The sequence below is a fragment of the Lissotriton helveticus genome, chromosome 6, assembly GCF_964261635.1.
Source record: "Lissotriton helveticus chromosome 6, aLisHel1.1, whole genome shotgun sequence".
Classification (NCBI taxonomy): domain Eukaryota; kingdom Metazoa; phylum Chordata; class Amphibia; order Caudata; family Salamandridae; genus Lissotriton; species Lissotriton helveticus.
The window spans coordinates 6,079,143-6,093,159 of record NC_136067.1 but is presented as its reverse complement, the minus strand read 5'-3'; positions in this window follow the sequence as shown (position 1 = coordinate 6,093,159).

Here is a 14,017-nt window from a genome sequence, read left to right as displayed (position 1 = left end):
CATCTCTTCTGGTGACAGACCTCTCTCCGTGCTGGGACTCCGTGTCAGGGAATCAGTTCCCGCACCCTCTTGGTCGCGGGTTTCAGTCTGTGGCCCTCCCTCTCCACTGTCTCCTTCTGGCGGGGGAAGATGGGCCCCGGCCTCTACCCAGGCTGTCAGGGCTTTTTGGTAGTCTTCTTTGGTGCTTAAACCAGAGGTAGCGATATGGAAGTCTTTGCAGAATTGCTTCAGTTCTCGGGGAGTATACTCTTCCAGACGGTCCTTCTGGAATGTGGTCTTTTCGCTTGTTGCAGTGAGACTCATGGTTGTTCTTCGTTCAGGTAGAGTGTCAGTCGTTTTACTGTACGATCCCTAGACATAGGCTCTTATCCCGTCGCTGCCACCAATGTTGGAAGGGGCGATCCCAGAGGGCCAGGTTATGCCCACCTGACCACCCTGTGACCCACCTCTCCCATAAGTAATGCCGAGTCTTAACGTGAGGTCCTCACCGGGGAGGACTTCGAGTCTAGGATCGTACACACTGAGCTCACACCACACTTACGAACGGACACCACACCGTAGGTTGTCAGTAACAAGTTCTTTATGAACAGTAAAAAGGAATTGGCACTCTTATTTACAAGCGATCGAGGGATCGTAAAGTCTCAAGGATTCGGAAAGGGGGAAGCGGGACAGTCTCAGTCTTTAGGCCAGTACGAAGCGTAACCTGCGCACTGCTCTCAATCCTCGAGCCGGGGGATACGAAAAGGTGTTGGTCGTACTGACTGCTTCACTCGCTTCAAGTCATCCCAGGTCTTGTTGGTAGCGTCAATGGTTCAGCCGGACCAGAGTACTCCTCGAGCCGCGACGAGGTCAGCAGGGCTCGATCCGGAGGATAGTTCTTGAGGAGCCGCGACCACGTCAGCAGGGCTCAGGATGTTCCGTGAAGGTCTTTTCAGAGTTCAAGATCGAGCCGCGACGAGGTCAGCAGGGCTCCGAGGTTCTAGTTCCGTTCTTCTGAGGATGAGCCACGACAGCGTCAGCAGGGCTCCGATGTTTCAGTTCCGTTGTTATGAGGAAGAGCCGCGACGACGTCAGCAGGGCTCGAAGAGTTTGAAGGTTCAGTTTTCCCCCAGGGTCAGCCGCGATCAGATCAGCAGGGCTTTCTTGTCCAGGATACAACTGCCCGCTAGTTCTCAGGCGGGCCTTGATATAGTCCAGTGGCCCTTTGATGTCCGGACCCTCGCAGGCGGAGGTCTCATGCCTTGGGGGCGGGTCGTTGGAGAGGTCTGTCGGTTGGCCCTTTGATCCTTTTGAAGAGGCGTCCGGGAATTCTCAGACGCCCAGCAGGGTCTGGAGCCAGCACTCCGGGAGGCCAGAGGTGTGATCGAAACCGGCCCCAAGGGGAAGGCCAGAGGTGTGAGGAAAACCAGTCTCTCGGGGGAGGCCGGAGGTGCCATCGAAACTCCCTGTCTTATCTCACTCGGGGAGCCCTTTACCCCCCAGCCGGGACTGGCGCGTCTGGAGCCTAAGTTTCGCTGGGGCCGGGGTCACGCTAGGCCCAGGGAGCCAGGGACCTCGGGAAGGGAAAATGGCTGCCGGGCCCTGTGGGGTGATGCAGGTGCTGGGCGCTCGGAGCCGGGAAGTAGGACGGGGGCATGCGGGGCTCGTCGTCGGTTGCGGGGTCGGGCGTACAGGAACAGGACGACCAGGGTATTCTGGGTGCAGGGCTAGGCTAACGGGGTGCTGAGAAACGGGGGGGAACCACGCCACGAGGCCAGATCCAACAGTTGTTATGTTATGTTATGTTATGTTATATTTATGCTTCTATAGCGCACAGCCACTCCATTTGGAGCATCCCGGCGCTTTATCGAAGGTACCCACCAAATGAGGGAGAAACATAACACTGAAGGGACATGCAACACACGCATAAAAAACAGCAGCAATCTAAGGGAAAAGCCATGTTTTAAGGGCCTTTCGGAAGGACAGCAGGCTAGAGGCCTGTCTTAGAGAAATCGGGAGGTCATTCCAAGCGCGAGGAGCTAGATAACGGAAGGACCGACCTCCTGCTCTGGCGCGCTTAATAGTGGGAACCTTCACTTTGGATAGCGCGGCAGATCTAAGAGGTCTGGAGGGCTGATACCAAGACACACGTTTGGAAATGTATTTAGGACCAATACCATGTAAGGCCTTGAAGGTCGTAGTCAGAGTTTTGAAAAGAATCCTTTTATCAATCGGGAGCCAATGCAAGGTAGAAAGAAGGGCAGTGACTCTGGCTCTTCTTGGGAGGCCGAAGACTGCTCGGGCTGCAGAATTCTGAGCAACTTGAAGACGCCTGACCAGGTATTTGGGAAGCCCCAGAAATAAAACATTGGCGTAATCCAGTCTGGAGCCAACCAGTGCCTGGACAATAATTTTTCTGTGCTCAATGGATATTAATGGTAAAAAATTTCGTAGCATCCGAAGGATGCCAAAACATTTCCCAGTGAGAGAGAAAATATGTGGTCCAAAAGATAGGCCGTTGTCAATGATCACTCCCAAAATTTGGGCCTTCTGGGATGAGCTAACGGGGGGAGACATATCCTGCGGCCACCAAGGTTTCCAATCCGGCTCGGAGGTACACCCAAAAAAGAGCAGCTCCGACTTATCGGAGTTGCATTTCAGTCCATGGTATCCTAACCACTCAAAAACCGCATTCAGACAACCTCTGATCTGGTCGCCATTGAACAGACCGTTCCTGTTGCTCACAAACAGGAGCTGGGTATCGTCGGCGTAGGTGACAATCCGGGCGCCGAAAGACTCAGCGACCGCTGCCAGAGGAGCCATAAAGATGTTAAAGAGGAGGGGGCTCAAGATGGATCCTTGGGGAACCCCCACTTCTAGCAGCGGCATCTCGGCGGAGTACGGAGGAGCCCAGATTGTCTGCCGGCGGTCGGCTAAGAAGGATTTAAGCCACCTCCACACCGTTCCCTGCAGGCCAAAGTCCCAGAGTCTGGCAAGGAGAAGCGCATGGGGAACGGTGTCGAATGCCGCCGACAGGTCAAGCATGACCAGTACCGCCTTTCTTCCAGCATCCAACTCCTCCCGGATGGCGTCTGTGACTTCGAGGAGCGCAGTTTCCGTGCTAAAATTCGCACGGAAACCGGATTGGGTGTTATGCAACAGATCGTTTTCCTCGATGAAGTTAGATATCGATCTGTGAACAAACCTCTCAGTCACTTTCGCTAGAGCCGGGAGTAAGGAAATAGGTCTGTAGTTGGCGTGGACTAGAGGGTCGAGTGCTGGTTTTTTCAGGAGTGGCAGGATCATGGCGCTCTTCCAGGCCTTAGGAACTACCCCGGATGAAAGTGACATATTTAGAATGGGGTTGACCAAGTCATTTAGCACAGGTGCCATATTCGCTAAACACTTGGCCGGGCATGGATCCTGTGGAGATCCAGATTTAAGGTTGGACAAAATGTCAAAAGAGCTTGCATTGTCCAGTGGAGGAAACTCACACAACAGAGGACCATGATCAGACATGGGACGCCCCGAGATCACAGGTTGCTGCTGGAAAGTGGAAGAGAGGGAATCTTGAATAGTAATAATTTTCTGTACAAAGTATACAGCCAGATCCCTCAACCAGGTTTCAGAGTGCGTGTGAATGGGGGTGTACGCAGAGGAAGAAGTAAAGTCTTTTACCACCCTAAAGAGTTCTGTACTTGAATGCTCCGCCTCATTTATTCTAGTTTCCAAGTAAGCTTTTTTTCCAGCCCAGATCGACTTATGGTAAACTCTCGTCAGTGTCTTAAAATTCTGCCTTTCCGAAAGATCGTAAGATTGTCTCCAGGCTCTTTCGGCTTTTTTAAGATCTTGCCTAGCTTTTTTTAGCTGCGGAGTAAACCATGGGGCAGATGCCCTTTTATTGGCAGAGTTCTGTGTCTTGGTCGGAATCGAACTCTCAAGACACTCTAAGAGCCATTGATGGCAAAAAGGCAGTCGAATCCTCTACATTATCAGATGTAGGACAGGGAAAGTTAGTTAAGATAATTGATAACATCTCTCTAGTGAATAGATGGAAAGATTTAGACCGATGCTTTGACGACCCCACAAATTTGGACCGAGTTGAAACCATATTAGGAAGGGCAAAGGTGGTCCGACCACAAAACTGGCTCGGGGAGCTCTACCCCGATAGGGAGAGTAGAAAAGATCTGGTCAAGCGTGTGGCCCTTCTCATGGGACGGTCCTACCACGTATGGGGCAAATCCGAGCACAGAAGTAATATCAAATAGTTTTTGGGTATCCGGGTCTGAACTAACATCCATATGAATGTTTAAATCACCTAGCAGAAGGCAGTGATTAGATCTGAGGCAAGGAGTCGAAAGGGCTGCCTGTAATTCTTCTAAGAACGGCCCCACCGAACCTGGTGGTCTGTAGACAAGAATCCCTGTACAAGCCTGGGAGGACGAGAGCTGAAGGGTGAAGCCAAGGGCTTCACTGCCCTGGATGTTATCAACCGGAAAAATGCGACATGTTATGCTCTTCTTTACTATGATCGCCACTCCGCCGCCTCTACCAGACGATCTGTCTTTTCTAAATATATTATAGGCGGGGGGTATGGCATTAGCCAAATCAGGGGCTGACAAATCAGACAACCACGTCTCTGTCAAAAATAAACAAGAAATCTTAGAATCCTGTAGTAGATTCCAGATATCCATAACATGGCAAGGTAGGGATCTGGTATTGAGCAATAAACATTGATAGTTCAGGGGTGTACTAACCTTAGAAGAATAGTTGCATTTAGGAAGGCGCCAGCCACAGTCGCTGCAGCCTTTCCTTAAGGCCCTTCCTCCGGGAAAGACATGATGGCAAAAAACTATGCGGAGGACGGAGAGAGCATAGCTCAGAACTAGAATAACTAAGCATACTGAGTCGCAGAAGGAAAAAAAAAAAAAGATAACGGTCAAAAAGCCAGCCGTCCTGCCCCGTCCGCCTACGTGCCGCTGACGGGCGCAGACGGGCAGGACTCTGGCGCGACTCAGGCGCAGAGAGGGCGCCACACCTGCGCGTCACCGCTGCGCGTTGACAAAGGTGGAGCTTTAAATAGGCCGGCTGAGTCTCGGAGAAAATACCTCTCCTGAGTAGCTGCACCAAGATGGCTTATAAACAAGGGGGTAAACCCATATGTAGTCACTGGGACCTGGGTTGGATAGATGCTGAGAGGAAGGGGTCCCAGTGTATCAAGGAAATAGTTACATACAATTTAAATAGAATTAATCAACAACAAATGTTTTGATCCACACAGTTTAATTCACAGTGGGATAAAGTATATCTAATATACATCATGTAGAACACAATCAACTGTATTGAACGTGATACAGTGCCCCGAGGAGGGAGAAGGAACGTGATAGTGAGGAAATCGTGAAGTGGTGGGATTAAGTGACAGTAAAATCAATCTTTAAAGCACTTATTCATGCTATCAACGAAGTAGCAACAACTTGCATGCCGCATAGTGATATTATTCAGAGAAAGGCATACGACACAGGGTACAGTGTATATACAAAATGTTGGCGTGAGGTTGCCACAATAAAAACAAACAGTCCGTTGACTGTTTGTTTTTATTGTGGCAACTATGCGGCATGCAAGTTGTTGCTACTTCGTTGATCTTTATCAAAAGGAGGGAGAGAGATCAATAGATCAACGGACACTAGTTACCACTAGGGGAGTGGAAGGTCCAGTTACAGCAAGTGTCCGCGGGTGGTCTGCACTAACAAAGTGGGGGGCTGAACTGTTCCTGCACCAGAGGGGGAAAGAAGGAGAAGGGGAATACTAGGAAGGACTATGCACACACTGGCGTGACCAGAGGTGTAAATGTAACACCTGTGGGCATCCCTTTTGTTGGATGTATTTGCCTCACACACCCCGAAGGATGTCATGCTTCATCATCGGCGGTTGCTCCTCGTCGGGGGGGCGGTGCAATCCCCGACGGGCACACCTCAAAGAGGGGCACTTTGGCGGAGATCTTTTGTATCCAACTGCCCTATGGTGAAGTGTGGGTGTGTGGGCGGGGAGGCAACTTAGCCTGAGGTGAAGGTTAAAATGCAGTAAGAGGTACCGGAAACAATTTTATTCTGGTGGTCCCCCTATTGCAGTTAAAATCGTGAAAGTAAGCTCACTCAGTGTCACCTCGTTAGGTAGAGTGACCTATGTGGAGCTCTGAAAAAAACAAGTGGTCAACATGTTTCTCGCAAACGGATTACTATCCTGCGATTCATCAGGACCTTAAAAAGTGAAAAATAAAATAAAGAAGAAAATTATCTCAATAACATGCCAGTGTCATGTGTATGGTGTGGTATGGGTATACAGTTTACCTCCTTGGGAAGTCCTATGCCTAAGGGTTAAGGGCTAAATACCACATGAGTGATCGGCGGGTCAGTACATCGGGGGAAGCCTTCAGACTTGGCTTACTCTGCCCGTGTCCGCGAGGAGTCACCTACCCATCTCCGCCGAGCCCGGATAGATACTCATGTGGTATTTAGCCCTTAACCCTTAGGCATAGGACTTCCCAAGGAGGTCCTGATGAATCGCAGGATAGTAATCCGTTTGCGAGAAACATGTTGACCACTTGTTTTTTTCAGAGCTCCACATAGGTCACTCTACCTAACGAGGTGACACTGAGTGAGCTTACTTTCACGATTTTAACTGCAATAGGGGGACCACCAGAATAAAATTGTTTCCGGTACCTCTTACTGCATTTTAACCTTCACCTCAGGCTAAGTTGCCTCCCCGCCCACACACCCACACTTCACCATAGGGCAGTTGGATACAAAAGATCTCCGCCAAAGTGCCCCTCTTTGAGGTGTGCCCGTCGGGGATTGCACCGCCCCCCCGACGAGGAGCAACCGCCGATGATGAAGCATGACATCCTTCGGGGTGTGTGAGGCAAATACATCCAACAAAAGGGATGCCCACAGGTGTTACATTTACACCTCTGGTCACGCCAGTGTGTGCATAGTCCTTCCCGCTACTTCGTTGATAGCATGAATAAGTGCTTTAAAGATTGTTTTTACTGTCACTTAATCCCACCACTTCACGATTTCCTCACTATCACGTTCCTTCTCCCTCCTCGGGGCACTGTATGACGTTCAATACAGTTGATTGTGTTCTACATGATGTATATTAGATATACTTTATCCCACTGTGAATTAAACTGTGTGGATCAAAACATTTGTTGTTGATTAATTCTATTTAAATTGTATGTAACTATTTCCTTGATACACTGGGACCCCTTCCTCTCAGCACCAAGATGGCGGCGGCGGCGCTTCCCAAACCTACCCAGGATGGACACCACAACCCCAGAACCGGACCCGCCAAAGTAGCGGTGCTCTTACAAGATTAGAGTGTGGGAATGAGGGCCAGGCGCAGCGCGGTAATTTTAAAAGCAAGGTAAGCTGCTAAATGCAAAATAAAAGAAACGAAATAGACAAAACGGGTGATTTTAAAAGTCGTCTGCTGGCGGCGCGATTACGCGACCCAGCAGCAATCAGTTGCAGTCTCAACAATGGACACCTTACCTTACCTTGTTCATTGGTGACCTTGCTCCAGTTCCTTCGTGGTGGGCGTGGGGCTGGTTTGGGTGCCTTGGGTTTGTCGTCTGTGAAGTGTACGCAGTGGTGGTCGGTCCATGGCGGTTGCGTTGTGTGGCTGAAGTGGACGCTGTTTCCTGCTGCGAAGATGGGGTCTAGGGTGTGTCCTGCTCTGTAGGTTGGTGTGGTGACGAGTTGTTTGAGTCCGATGTCAGCGAGGTTGTCACGAAGGATGATGGAGTTGGGGTCGCTGGGGTTGTTGAGGTGGAAGTTCTGGTCTCCAATGGGCATGTAGTTCATTGAAGCAATGGTGTGGGTTGTGATGAAGTCGGTGATGGTGGTTATGAAGGATGTCCGGGGGCAGCGGGGTCTGTAGATGAGGGACCCTTGGAGTGTGGGATTGGGGCTGGTCCGGATCTGGAAGTGAAGGTGTTTGGCAGAGGGGAAGGTTTCTCTGGAGGTGGTGAGGCGGAGGGTGTTCTTGTGGGCGATTTCAAGGCCCCCTCACCAGGAGGTTGGGGCGGTCCGTCCTCTGGATCTTGTATCCATCCGGGATAGCAGTGTTGATGTCGGGGCTGGAGGAGGTGTTGGTCCAGGTCTCCGTGAAGAAAGTGATGTCGGGCAAAAGGGAGTCGAGTAGTTTCTATATCTCTATGGCATGTTTGTGCATGGAGCGCACGTTGAGGAGGATGCATCTTAGAGTGTTGGTCGTGCTGGCGTCGGGAGTGTTGAAGGCCGGGATGGTACTGAAGGTCTGGCAGCAGTGGGTTGTGTTCGGCGAGGCCTGTTGGCAGTCTCTGAGTCTTCTGGGGTTGCGTGTGAGGAGGGTGGTAGTGTCGTAGCGATGGATGGTTGGAGATCCGGGTTCCTGGCGCTTGCCGTGGTCGAGTCGCTGACGGGCGCAGACGGGCTTGCCTTAGATGCGTCAGCTGCGTGCATCGGCTGCATGACCGCGCAGCAGCCGCCATTAAGTTGGGGAGGGGGGAAGAGAGCTCAGCTGCAAACAAACATGGACATCAGCTGTGCCGACCTGAAAATATTAGCTGGAAACCTGCACTGCACAGGGGTTTCCATCTCATGTTATCTCCCACTGTGTGATATCAGGTCCTTACCAGGAGATCGTGTGAGCAGAGCCCATACCATGTGACACAGGGGGAGGTCTGGAACAACGAGGGGAGCTGCCTCCAATTAGTTGTTACCCAGAGCAGGGTACTCCGCAGGGGGCTCCCTTAGCACTGGCCCGTCTCTGCTCCCTCCAAACTTCATCAAGGAGACACACTCCCAGAATCCCCTGGCTGTGCTGCTGAGACCTGACAGCACCCTTTCCATTCCCCGTTTACGCATCTTCTTTCACTGCAATGGATGAATGGGTTACTGAGTGCACTTTGTTTTACTCTAGCTGGCTTCAGTTCACACATGCTCTGGTTGACAGCTCTGGTAAGGAGGGTTTGCCTGTGTGCTGCCCTTGCTCTGCCGTCGGAGCTGCCCACTTCTCAGGAGCAGACCTCCTCAACGTGGTGGGGTGAATGTATCTGTACCTGATGTCCTGGGGATCGACCTACCGGGGATCCGGCTCAACTGGGCCAGTTACCCCTTCTGCCCTCGGCTTTCAGTGGTAGCGGGGGTCGAGCAGTCCCAAGCACTTCAGGGGGAGATATGTGCAAGGTAGGCGTCGGCTGACCACTCTAAATACCCACAGTGACCCCAGTAATATGACTGCCCACTCCAATTGTTACTTTTGGCAAGAACAGCAAGCAGATCACACTAAATAATCTGGTCATCTCAAGTCTCTCAAGAATAGCGCCTAGAGAAGGTCTACTGGCCTCCAGGAACTGAGCACAACACACCCAATGATGTGCACTGCACAGGGTAACGCAACCTCCCCGTGCTGCTGCTCGTTATTCAGCGTTCTACGTCCCAGCAGTCCTCGCGGCCATGTCACATCACTTAACCAGTTAAAGGTTGTGTTATATATGACAAATCAAGTATTTTCAAGGACGTTTGTGTGTGTGTGTTTATGCAGGTGTGTATATACGTATGAGTGAACATCTGTGTGTGTGCGTGCATGTGGAGTGTGTATGTGTAGGAGTGTATCTGTGTGTATGTCCTTAAGTAAGAGTGTCTGTGTGTGTGTGTGTGTGTGTGTGGCCTGTTCTGTGTATGAGACAGAATCTTGCACAGCTGCTCTTTATGTGGGTGGCAGCCATGCAAAGAAACTCCTCAAACGGCTCCAACGCATCCATAATGCTTCAGCACATCTGATCCTCGACATCTCCTGCCGCAGCCACATCACACCCCACCTGAGAGGCCTGCACTGGCTCCCCGTCAACAAGAGGATCACCTTCAAGCTCCTCACCCACGCACACAAGGCACTCCACAACACCAGACCAGCATACCTCAACAGACAACTCACCTTCTACACCCCCAACCGCCAGCTCCGTTCTGCCGACCTCGCCCTCGCCACCATCCCGCGCATCCGAAGAGCAACCACCGGCGGCAGATCCTTCTCCTTCCTCGTCGCCAAGACCTGGAACACCCTCCCTACCCACCTACGGCAGACCGAAGACCTGCTGACCTTCAGAAGACTCCTCAAGACCTCATTATTCGAACACTTACAGCCCCCCCTCCCCCCCAGCGCCTTGAAACCTTCACAGGTAAGTTGCGCACTTTACAAATATAATGATTGATTGATTGAGAGTAAACTGCACAGCTACCCGTGAAGTGTGTGAAGAGAGCTCACACTGTCACTGCACACGTTGTCCCTGTGCTGTGGGTTAGTGATAGTTGCTGAAACATTTTCACAGTGGAAAAGATGAAACTTTGTGCCTTGTCAATTAAAAATGTATTTGCTTTCTGCTGCTTGTGACCTTGGACTTACAGAGAGGTCAGCGTGAGCAGGCGCTGCTTTATATAGGACTGCTGCCTTTAACAGCTCCTATCTTTGATTTTTATACTCCATATACCACTTTTATGTGGCCTGTATTTGTCCACATTTGGCCAGCACTGAAGGATCTCCACTGGTCCCCTCCAAGCCTGCATCATTCATAAGACCGGCTGCCTCCCACAAAGCCCTCAGAAACAAACCCCCAGCATCACTGCCTTACTGGGGGGACAACAACCTGCCAGGAGCCAGCACAGCACCAGGCTGGACACGAGGAAATGCAGGGATAAAAGGACTGGACTCTCAGGTTCTGGAGTAACAGCCCCGCTAGCATCTGGACTGCAGCTGGACACATGCAGCTCAGAAAGTAACTGAATCAATCAATCAATCAATCAATCATTTGTAAAGCGCACTACATACCCGTGAGGGTCTCAAGGCGCTGGGAGGGGGCTGCTACTGATGGAACAGCCAGGTCTTGAGTTTCCTCCTGAAGGTCAGCAGGTCATGTGGCTGGCGTAGGCTCAGTGGTGAGTGAGAGCCGTCTCTTGAGGTGACCGCTCAGCCCTCCACAGGGCTTGGTCGCCCCACTCACAGCTGCCGCTCCTGCCTGCGTTGCCGCCTCCTGCCTGCAGATTCCTCGCTGCCCGCTGCTCCTGGGACTTTCCCGCTGCCCGCTGCTTCTTGGATTTCCCGCCGCTGCCTCCCTGCGGTCCCGCCCCCCCGTGATTCCATTCGCCGCCCCGCTCCCGCCACCCAGCTGCTCCTCCCTCCCGGCTCCTTACTTATGACGCCCCCTGAGCGACCGCGCGCAGCGGGAGCACCGACGGAGCACCGAAGGTGCGCCAAAGGTAAGCCCGTCTGCACCCATCCGCGCCTGGACCGCGCCCAGTGCCAGGACCCCTGGCCCCCACCGATGCAAGACGACCCGACAGACCTACGACGCCGCTGCCCTCAACGCACTCAATGCCGGCCGGAACGCCACCTACTGCCGGGCCGCCCCGAAACGCATTCACGGACCCTTCACCTGCAGAACCTGCAAGTTCACCTGCCTCCGAACCTGCACCGCCGGCCGCCAAGCCAAGCTCCAGCAACAACCTCAAGTGCATCCTGCTCAACACCCGCTCTGTCCACAGACACGCTGTGGAACTCTGGAACCTCCTCGACACAACATCACCTGACATCGCCTTCCTCACGGAAACCTGGATGAACGCCACATCAGCCCCCGACATCGCCATCGCCATCCCGGATGGATACAAGATCATCAGGAGGGACCGCGTCAACCAGACCGGAGGAGGCATCGCCATCGTCCACAAAAACACCATCTGCATCACTACCGACTCCAACGACACCCTCGCCACCACCGAGCACCTCCACTTCCAGATTCACACCGACCCAAACACGACCCTCAGAGGCACCCTCATCTACAGACCCCCGGGACCACGCACACAATTCAGCGAAGACATCACGGACTTCATCAGCCCGCACGCCCTCCGCTCCGCTGACTACATCCTCCTAGGGGACCTCAACTTCCACCTAGAGAACAACAAGGATCGCAACACTGTCGCCCTGCTGGACAACCTCGCCAACCTCGGACTCAAGCAACTGGTCAACACCCCCACCCACTACGCCGGCCACACGCTTGATCCCGTCTTCTCATCCAGCAAGCACATCACCTTCAGCCACTCCACCGGACTCCACTGGACCGACCACAGCTGCGTCCACTTAAGCTTCAGAAAAACCACAACCCACCACCATCCGCAACAGGTTCCTCACAGGAGCTGGAGCAAGATCACCGCCAACCAGCTCACCACCTCCCTCAGCCAGAGCCCACCTGCCAGCACAACAGACCCCAACGAAGCAGCCCGCAACCTCACGCAGTGGCTGACCGCCTGCGCCGATGACCTCGCACCACTAAAGAACCCTCCCAGCAGACCCAGAAGCAAGAAGGTCCCCTGGTTCACCGACAAACTCAAGGAATCCAAGAAGACCTGCCGCACCCTCGAGAAAGCCTGGCTCCTCGACCAGACCACTGACAACATGACCGCCCTCAAACACGCCACCCGCAAGCACCACCAGCTCATCCGCACCACCAAGAAGAAATCACTGAAGGAACGACTGGACAACAACGCCCATGACAGCAAGGAACTCTTCACCATCGTCAAAGAGTTCTCCAACCCCAGCACCGGCAACAACGACATCACTCCCTCACAAGATCTCTGCGACTCCCTCGCCTCGTTCTTCCACCGCCAGATTGCCGACATCCACAACAGTTTCAGCACACCATCCACGCACCCAACCGTCGAACCAACGCACCCCACCGCCACCCTTCGCACCGGGACCACGGTGACCACCGAAGACACAGCCCGCACGATGAACACCATCCACTCCGGATCTCCAACCGACCCCAGCCCCCACCACATCTTCAACAAGGCCGACTTCACCATCGCACCCCAACTCCGGGACGTCATCAACACCTCCTTCAACACCGCCACCTTCCCGGAGAGCTGGAAGCATGCTGAGCTCAGCGCCCTACTGAAGAAACCAAAAGCGGACCCCACCGACCTCAAGAACTTCCGCCCCATCTCGCTCCTCCCTTTTCCTGCCAAAGTCATCGAGAAGATCGTCAACAGACAGCTTGCCGCCTTCCTCAAGACGAACGGACCCCTCGCAGTCCGGGTTCAGAGCCAACCACAGCACGAAGACCGCCCTCATCGCAGCCACCGACGACATCCGAGCCCTGCTCGACAACGGGGAAACAGCGGCACTCATCCTCCTGGACCTCTCTGCAGCGTTCGACACTGTCTGCCACCGCACCCTAGTCCAACGCCTCAGCAACACCGGCATCCAAGACAAGGCACTGGAGTGGATCATCTCATTCCTCGCCGGAAGAACACAGAGAGTCCGCCTCCCCCCGTTTCGCTCTGAGGCCACCGAAGTCATCTGCGGCATCCCGCAAGGATCTTCACTCAGCCCCACCCTCTTCAACGTCTACATGAGACCCCTTGCTGCCATCGCACGCCAACACAACCTCAACATCATCTCCTATGCTGACGACACCCAGCTGATCCTCTCCCTCACCAGAGACCCCGACACCGCCAGAACCAGCCTACACGAAGGGATGAAAGATGTCGCCGAGTGGATGAAGAACAGCCGCCTGAAACTGAACTCAGACAAGATGGAAGTCCTCATCCTGGGAACATCCCCCTCTGCCTGGGACGACTCCTGGTGGCCCCCAGCCCTGGGCACCGCTCCCAAGCCAACAGACCACGCACGCAACCTGGGCTTCATCCTGGACTCCTCCCTCTCGATGACCAGACAAGTCAACGCCGTCTCCTCATCGTGCTTTCACACCCTCCGCATGCTTCGCAAGATCTTCCGATGGATCCCGACCGAAACCAGGAAGACGGTCACCCAGGCCCTCGTCACCAGCCGACTGGACTACGAAAACACCCTCTACGCCGGAACCACAGCCAAGCTACAGAAAAGACTCCAACGCATCCAGAACGCCTCCGCCCGACTCATCCTGGACATCCCCCGACGCAGCCACATCTCCGGCAACCTGAGGGACCTGCACTGGCTCCCCGTCAACAAAAGG